Source organism: Callorhinus ursinus, unplaced genomic scaffold (genome assembly GCF_003265705.2).
Source record: "Callorhinus ursinus isolate GAN/ISIS: 27379988/994484 unplaced genomic scaffold, GSC_fseal_2.0 scaffold22, whole genome shotgun sequence".
In the NCBI taxonomy this organism is placed as follows: Eukaryota; Metazoa; Chordata; class Mammalia; order Carnivora; family Otariidae; genus Callorhinus; species Callorhinus ursinus.
The window spans coordinates 6,086,852-6,096,726 of record NW_027397084.1 but is presented as its reverse complement, the minus strand read 5'-3'; positions in this window follow the sequence as shown (position 1 = coordinate 6,096,726).

Sequence of the window (9,875 nt, the reverse complement as noted above, 5' to 3'; positions counted from 1 at the left end):
GGAAGCGCAGGCAATGGGATACCTCCTGTGGGAATCCCTCTAAAGGAAGCTGCCTGCTGGGCTGCAATGAATAATGGCCCGTGTTCAGGCAACCAGAATGATGGTTCACTCCCTGGGTTAGGCAGGCCTGAGAAACGTGTGGGTGGCTATGGTAGAAGGTGAGCTGGGGTTCCTATGTGCAAACTCAGCCCAGAAATATCTTGGGAAGGAGAGTAAGCTCCAGGCTTGGCCCGTGATCCTCACTCCCACCTGACACCGGAGCTGTATTTTCATAGGTAGGTAGCAAACTTCAAAACTGATCTTAGCCAAGTCCTGCCATTGTGATTTCTGCCCAAACTGATGTCAAAACTGAAATGGTTCCTTGGCACCTAGAACATTGCTGGACACGTGGTGGGTCCACAATATGCTCATTATAGAAAGAGGAAAGGAGGGAGGGAGGGGAGGAGGTCAGGAAGAGCTGACGATTTATATCAGGTCCACGCTCTGTAGACGACTCATGTAAGTTGAATTTTTTAGTATTAAATTTTAATAATTTTAATATTTTTCATTTTGAGTGAAATCCTCTTTGAACGGTATTTGATGTTTCTTTGCTTGTAGATGGAAGGGTTCAGAGGACTTGGTGTCGTCAACAAAAGCCAGGAGCTTTTACAATGGTCGATATTTGCTATTTGACCATTTTTAGCCAAATAGGAGTAGCATTTCTCCCAATCATGCATAATTCTACAGCAGATAATACCATTATTTTAAAGACTAGGCAAAATGTCTTTTTAACCATATTTCCTGCAGTGAAATATTTACCTCACTGAAATCCAATGACTATTTAAAATATTTTACATTGCCTGTTTCAGCCTGTTGTTAATAGGGTTTTCTGGAGGTCCATGGTTCTTTAAGCACAAGGATTACTTTGTTGCTCATCACTTTCAAATGTATTTAGTAGCAACCCAGATAGACACACAGTTTCAAGTAGATTTCAGTTACGTTGGCTTCCTTGTTTCCAACTTATATCTTTCAAATGGATAAAAATCCAGTATGAAAATCACCAAAGTGACTTACCACAATCATCACCAATGCAGTTACTGCTTTGGGTAAAATCATCAAAATTAGAAATTAAAGCCACTGATGAATTTGTTGACATAATTTTCATAAAATCTGAGCCTGAGTCCATGTTTTTCTGAATTACATTAATTTTACATTAAAATTCTCATCATACAGAATGTTTTCTCTTTAAAACTACTTTAAAAAAAGATTTAAGGAATGATAGAAGACAACAAACTTTTGAAGGGTTAGCACTGCTCTGCCCAGATACTCAAATAGATTTTTTTTTAATATTTTTTATTTATTTATTTGACAGATAGACAGAGAACACAGGTAGGCAGAGGGGCAAGCAGAGGGAAAGGGAAAAGCAGGCTCTCTGCTGAGCAGGGAGCCCGATGAGGGGCTCAATCCCAGGACCCTGGGATCATGACCTGAGCCGAAGGCGGTCGCTTAACCGACTGAGCCACCCAGGCGCCCCTCAAATAGATTTTTTAAAAGGGGCTGGGAAGAAGTTGAATGATTAGATCAGGTGGACGGATCAATATGAAATCTTTGTTTGCTTAAAAAGTTTAAGGTGTCATATTGAAAAAAATATTTTATTGTCCTGTTGTTTTAAATTTTAAACGTAGTTGTTTTAATTTTATCAAAGTGCATTTTGATTATTATTAAAATTGTTTTTTATGCATGGCAAAATGAGGACTTTGTGCTTTATGTGGTAATGACCTTCACAGACTTTACAGTAGGGACTTTTTTGATAGTTATGCTACTATTAAAATTTTGGAGCCCAGAATTTTCTAGCAACTTCTTTGCTATCTAGGACTAGCTTGTCATAGACGAACTGAGGACCGCAACTCTGGAATGCTATCTTTGTGCAAGTTTCAACAACAGTGGGACTCTAGGTGCGTTTTGAACTTTTTCTTAGTTCTTTTAACTGGAAGAAACATTTTCTAAAGTTGGCTTTGTTGGTATTTTGCTTATAAAACTGCTCTTTAAGTGGACTTAAATAAAATCAATTTTCTTCCAGACTTGTTGACATTAAGCCATAATCATTAGTTCTTTCTCCAGTCCCTTGAAAGCAAAAAGTTTGGAAGAAGCCAAAAGTATAGTGTCAAGACAGCAGCAGGAGTCCAATCTTTGACCCCCGCCCCCAACCCCCACGCCACCCACCTCCTTCCCATTTTCTTTTGAAAAGCCTCAGGTCTTGAATGGTTCAGATCTCCCTTGCCTGCTCACCCCACACCTTTCTGCAATGCAAGGGTAGCCAGAATGTAACTCTTCTCTCTCAAACAAATGTTCAAAAATGTTGGTTTCGTGTATCCCAAGCCAAAAAAAAAAAAAAAAATCATTACAGACATCCATTTCAGGAAAGGCTTATCTCTCAAGAACATACAACCTGAAAAAAAGTTACCTCATGCGACTCACACCAAAAAAACATGAAGCAATTACATCAGCGTTGACATTTCACAAAGTAAAATGTGCCAAATACAAAATGTTACAATTATTTTCAGGGAAGAAACCATGTCCCTTCTCTTTTATAAAGAAGAAGAAGGAGGCGGTGGAGAACAGTAGAGTATACGGGGACTGTGGCTAGATCTGCAGACATCCTATTTCCAAACATCCAAACTGGAATATGTTTTCCCATTCTCTGCTGTCTGCTTTCCAAATCTGAAAAAGGTGCCTAAGATGTTCATGTATGTGTTTATTCAACAAACATAAAATGAGCTCCCAGTTTCCAAGTGATGTCCTAACAGCTCGAAATTAAACAACCACAAGGATAACTTCTTTCCCTGTCTGCTCACCACCTCAGGGAAGCCACAGCCTAATGAGGCTTCTAAAGCAGCTCCAAGGGTCTGGGAACTTTGATGGACTTTGCTCCCTAGAGACCTGCAGACTCTAGAAGTCAAAGCTACTCAAATCAGCATGAGAGCAAGAATTCCAAAAGTGCCAGATTTCACCTAACGATTCTCATCTTCGTTAACAATTTAATTTCGACATAGCTCTTCCTCTCTCTATGTCAGATTCCTCCACCCCAAAGCCACGTGGTTGACTGGCAACAGGCACAGCTCACTCATGAAAGACAAAGCAGGCAGAAAACAAGCAGGGGAGCTGCATGCTGGGACGTGTTCTGTGGATGGCCCCATCAGAAACAAACAGGGCTTAATTTAAACACACACTCACACACATAAGCGAGAGAGACCAGAGCAATTTTATAGGGTGATTTTGGAGAAAAACTCTACAACTGGAACCCTGAAATCTTGATTAGGAAAACACAAAAGTATAGGAACACGATTCATGGCAATCACAAACAAAATAAACAAAACTCCAGACAGAACTTTATCAGCCACTCAGGAGTATTTCAATCCCCAGCTCTGTCCGCTGACAGCCTGCAGCTAGTAATTGGGTTTTGTAGCAAATTGCTGAGGCTCCCAGTGAGATCTGCAAAATACTATCAAAGTTCCCAAACAAACAGTGGGAATACACTTTGGATGTATCCAGGGGTGGATGATCCCATTGTGTCTGTCATTTCCCCACCCGGCTGTTTTACCTCTAGTCAATCAACAACTCCATCCCTCCCACCTGAATGCAGACATCATGGAAGGGAAGAAGAGAATAAAACAAATAGTTATTGTCTATTTACTCTGCGTCTGGGCTTATGTCCGCATTAACTCTTTTAATGCCATCAGGTAGTTCTGTGAGACTGAAGTGACTTTCACGATGTTCCAAAATTAAGGGACTAAAAATTGACCCCGCCAAACTTCACAGGTACTAAGTGGCATATTTGGGATTTGAACCCAGGTCTGTGATTTTTTTTTTTTTTTGGTATGTCATATGGCTTTTCTGATAGGTTAAAGAGCTGATCTTTGTATGGGGTTAATTCTTTCAGAACAGTTTCACACGTAACTTTCATCTTGACATCATAAAATTTTATGAGCTGGGCAGGTTCTTTTAACTACATCATGCTGTCCCATTCTCCTTCTTGTCCTGAAGATGTAAAAAGACTGAAAGGCTGATCACCATCTCCAGGGGGGAAAAATAGATAGATAGATAGATAGATAGATAGATAGATAGATAGATAGATAGATACATGAAAGAGATCGAAATTTAAATAACCTTAACTAACTAAGTAGAATTGCCCTTAGAATTCCTTCTGTCTTTTTCCTGAGTCATGTCCGCTGCTGTGCCCAGATGTTCAGGTCTCACTTTTGGCTCCAGTCTAGAATCTCCCTCCTTGGACAAAGCTCCTCACTCTGAAGCAACCTGTCCCACATCAAGGGCCTCCTTTCCTAGGTCTTAGTCCTTCAGAATTCATTTGACTGACAAGAAGGAACAGTTAATTAATAAGATAAGCTGACTTGCAGTGATGTGAAAATGAATACAAATGGTTTTGTGATTTAGTCATCCCAGATAAGCACTGCAACACTTCTGGGACTCTATTGTATGGAAATAACTTATACAGGAAAATGCTATGCAAATCTGCTGATGGCAGATTTGTATATATAGCAGCAGAAAAAGAGTATGGAAGCAGCGTAAATGTCAAACAATAATGAAAGGAATAGGAAATTATGATAAATCTTATATAAATCTGTGATAAATCTATATAAAATTATGAGAAATTATATAAAAATCTATGATAAATCTATATATATGATAAATCTATATAAACATTAAAAAACACTCATGAAGAGCTTTGATAATATATTAGTATGAGGTTGCAGTATTACATATATATTTATTAATATATTAAATATTATAATTATAACACTATATAATATTAATGGGAAAATTAGTCAATAAGGTGCTCTCTTAAAAATATGCACATCAGGGCGCCTGGGTGGCTCAGTCATTAAGCATCTGCCTTCAGCTCAGGTCATGATCCCAGGGTCTTGGGATGGAGCCCCGCATCAGGCTCCCTGATCCACGGGAAGCCAGCTTCTCCCTCTCAACCTCCTCCTGCTTGTGTTCCCTTCTCTCGCTGTCCCTCTCTCTGTTGAAAAATAAATAAAATCTTTTTTAAAAAAATATGCACATCTATAGAAAAACAGTGGTGGGATTTCTCAGTTAAGATGTTTGATTGGAAATGAGTCATAGAATGTTTCCCCCAACACTGACAAAATATTGAAAAAATAGCAAAAACTTCACTAATTGCAAAAAAATGAGAAAAGGGGCAGAACTTAAGGGAACAACTTCAAAAACTCTCAAAGAAGTAGAAAATTTTGAAATGGAGTAGAATGTAGAAGCAGAGCACAGCTCCTAAACTTTATCTTTCTTTTCTCTTCCCCTTTTAGTCAAACTAGAGTGGAAAAAGAATCTTCAGAAATCTCATTAGTACCCAGAAATATAGAGAGAAGCAAAATGTGAGAATTCTTTTATTTCTTCTGTTTTAACGGGAGAAATTTTCAAATTGGATGTTAGCAATAGACTGTATATGGAGAAGGGAAATTATGACTGATGGGATTTGTCTCTCTCTCCCTCTCTCTCTTACTCACACACACACACACACAATCAGTTCAAGCTATGATTTTTTTAATTACACATCAGCTTCAAAAAGAAATGATAAGGGGCGCCTGGGTGGCTCAGTCGTTGAGCGTCTGCCTTCGGCTCAGGTCATGATCCCAGGGTCCTGGGATCGAGCCCCACATCGGGCTCCCTGCTCGGCAGGGAGCCTGCTTCTCTCTCTCCCACTCCCCCTGCTTGTGTTCCCTCTCTCTCTGTGTCTCTCTCTGTCAAATAAATAAAATCTTAAAAAAAAAACAAAAACAAAAAAAGAAATGGTAAAATAACAGATTAAGATAAAACCCCTAAAATCAAAATATCAAGAAATTCATGGGGGTGCCAGGCTCAGCCAGTTGGGTGTCTGGAATACTATTTAATCATTAACAATGGCTTTTTCTGGTGTCAGAATTGGGCATCGTTTCCTGCATTTTTAATTTTCTGCTCTCTTTGAATTGTTTTACCATAAGCATATATTATTCTTACCAAAACAAAGGAGTGGTTTAAAAGGAGGGAGTGAGTAGACCAGAACCAAGTATAGCAACATATTAACAGCAGGTGTTTCTGGAGATGGGCATGTGGATGATTTTTTACTTTCATCTTTACCAAAGTTTTTCTAATTTCTAAGTTGGTTTTTTTTTTTAGGAAACATAAATAAAAACACTGGAAGGACACCAAAGTATTAGCAACTACAAAAAAAGGACAGAATAATTTTCCACATACTCTTCTTTCTCTATAAATAGAGTATACATACACATACATATAGAATACATTTTCTACAAATAATTAGATTTATAATTGGAAAAAATAAACTTTTTAACATTGTGGCAGAAAGAGCATGAAATAAGTTGAAAGTCAAAAGATCTATGTTCTTCCTCCAATTTTATCATGATTTGTTTTATGAAATTTGGCAAGATATTAACTTTTCTGAGTCTCATTTCTTCATTCATTCATTCATTCAGAAACCTTTTATCTTGGACCAGTTTCATGCAAGTACAACTTAGGCTCCAGAGACAGTTATGAAGACAGACAAGACAAGGGCTTCATGGATCTAAAGTGTAATTAAGGAAGATAGAAAATATAAATGCTATAAATTAAGGTCATAAGTATTCCCCTTGAGGTATACAAAATAAGCTTTATGGCAAAAGTCATAAACTATGGCAAAAAGTCATAAACTCTCCCTATGGTAATTTAGGAGACCACCACAAACAAGATGACTTTAGGTGTGGATCTTGTGGGAGGCAAGGAAAAACAGTATTCCAGACAGAGAAATGGCAGGTCTGAAGCAGGAAGGATCAGTGTTCGGGATGACCAGGAGGGTCACAATGTTGGAACATCAGGTGTTCAATGGGAAAGCAATATATGTAGTTGACCAGCTAAAACTGCATTGATGCCAAAGTGATGTGGGTTATGTAGCCCAGTAAAGCAATGGGATTCTTCCATGGATGATGAAGAGCCATGAAATCCTTTAATGACAGGATCCGATTTCATTTAAGAAAATTATTCTACCAACAGCACAGAGGATAGGAGCAAAAGCAGAGATGAGGGCCAGGAAGCCAGTGGAGAGTCCATTCCTTAATCCAGGTGAACAATCGTCAAGACCAGAACCATGGCAATGGCATTCGGATGGATTCAAAAGACCCAATGACCAAAAGAGCAAGAAGAAGGAGCAAAGAAGTGAATACTGTTAAAAATTCAGTTTAGAAGAGTAAGTAAAATTTAGGAAAGAAAGCAAATGTGAAAAATATAGCAGAGAAAAACATGATGTTGATGTTTCTAGGCTAAGCATCTGGGTGAATTTTGATGACATTAATCAAGAGGAAGTATAGGAGGAGCAAAATAATTGAGATAACTGGGCTAAATATTTAGGTAGTACTTATAGGGAAAAATTTGTCTCAAGATTTGTGTATTTCCATTAACGCAAATTTTCTCCTACTTCTATCATCTTTCAGCTTTCAATAGACTTCAGGACTTTTTTTTTTTTTCCCCAATAAAAGCCCTGCTAGTCTCACGGCTGTGGAACGCATGGAGCCATAATGCTCTGTGCTTCTGCAAAAGCCTCCCCGAGCTCTCGTATACACACGAGTGAAGACTCAGAAGTGAGCAAGCCCAGCATAAAAGTGCATAATAATTAATCGTACTAAAATAACTGTTAGAAGATTAAAATGTGTAATGGTCTCATCACCTAAGAATGATTTCTGAACTGTGGGTGTCTATAATAGAGTATTAAATTTGAATTTTATATAGTACAAACCCTATGATTATGCTCATGGATGAGTAATAATTCCGTTTTCTTGTCATAAAATGGGAATATTAAAGTGAGAAATTTTAAAGAGCACCCTTACTCTGATCAGCATGGCAGCGGAGGGATTAAAAATGTGGATTTCTTGGCTCAGTGCCTTAAACATTACAGTAAAATATGCATATTTTTAACCAGATCACAAGTTGGAGTTTCAGATTACTATTTCACATTGAAAATAGTTATCTCAGATGAAAAAGGTTCATGATTTGTTGGTGCTCTTTAGTTGCCTCACATTTGACACTTGGTACTCTCTCATTTATATTACATATATTTGAAAGTATTATTCACAACTCATATGTATGGAAGAGTCATGAATAATTATTTTCTAATATAAATAGAAAGAAAAATGTCCTTAAGTAGATATTCAAAAATAAAAATTAAAAAAAAAAACAGTATGAAAACCAGGAGCCATTTAACACCTAAACCTGAAAAGATATTTTCATCCTGGTTCAGTTCTATGTTTAGGAAAAAACTCCTTTCTCTTTTGGTTCCTTATATTTTACATGCTTTCTTGTATTACGTGCCTTTTCTTTTCACTTTACTTCTTGCTGGAATGTACCTTTTTAAACTTCTTTTCATGAAGATCTCTGAAAGGCAAACTCTTTTAATCTTTGAATGCCTAAAAATATTCTTATTTTATTCTCATTTAGGATGATTCAATGAATGAGTAAATAGTCCAGGTATCAGTGTTTCTATTCAAAGTGGGATTTGTTTATAATGCCGTCATTGGGCAGAAGAGACTTTAGCACCAAGTAAGTTTTGAAATGGCTTTCACGGATGAGATACTGGAAAAAGGGCAGTGGACAAAGAGAACCAAGACACGGTGGGCTCAGCTGAATGAGGCAGAGCATCTCGGGCACAGCCAGCATTTTGGAGGGAAGCAAGACCTTCTGGATAAATCCACTGAGGAAGGACAAGTACAAAGACCGAGATGATTATGTGTAGCAGCACACATTTAGCAGTCATGAAACTAGGTTGGCACAGATGTAACTGTGTTTTGCACTATTACTGAATTTATTTAGCACTGGAACCCTATTTGAGCCAATGGTGGAAAATTTGCCTATACAGGGTAAACTCATTGATTTTCAGTTTAAACTGGGTCTCTTTTGATCAATTCATTATTTGCTCCTTCTTTTCCTCTTCCTTTCTTCCCAGGGATGATATCCTAGCATTGGAATAAAGGCATGCTAGGATAAGCCTCCAACCATGCTAGCTTCTGCTGAGCTGGACAATCACTGCTGGTCTTTGGGCCTCAGTGTTCAGCCCCGCATTGCCCACGCTGAAACATCTGTGCCGCACTCTCTTCTCTGGCAGCCAGGTCCACAGGGATCACACTGATTATTTTCTCAATGGTCAGAAACTACCCAGATCAAGCCCAGTCTCTGCAACTTCCCAGCGACATGGAGAACTGCTCCTCTGTCTTCATGTGTTCTTCCTCCTCTCTCTTCCTGCTCTGATTCCTTCAGAATCAGAGTCTTTCTCTCCCTTAAAGTCCAGTTCTTGCTACAGGAAGCCCAGTCTTCTTTTTGGGAGCAGCTGGAAACATGGCACCATTCAGCCATTTTGCATTAGCTTTGTTCATCTCCTGCTTTCCTTCACCAATTACTGCCACCCTCCCCATGCCCAGAGCACAAACTCCCTGGTCATCAGCAACCCAATGCCCCTGGAGATGACAGGACTTTCCATGGGTGACTCAGGGGCATGGAGCACTAAAATCCAAGAGCCACAGCATTAGGGACCATCACAAAAGGTCTGCACCCCAAAGCTTACATGGAAGTGATAGCACCAATCTCTTTCAGCTGCGAGAAAATTTGAGACTGAGAGACAGACTCTCAGAATTCTTGCTGGACCCTTCAAGAGGCAGCCCCTTCAAAGACAAGACTGAGACAGAATGTCCTGCAAAACAGTTATGGAGGGAGGTGTGACTCAGAGCCTGCTAACCGATTTAGAGAATTTCTTTATGGAAACATGAAAATGTATACTTGCTGCAACTGGAACATTATTTCTAGAAGGGATCTTCATTAATGGTATTTATTCATGTACATTA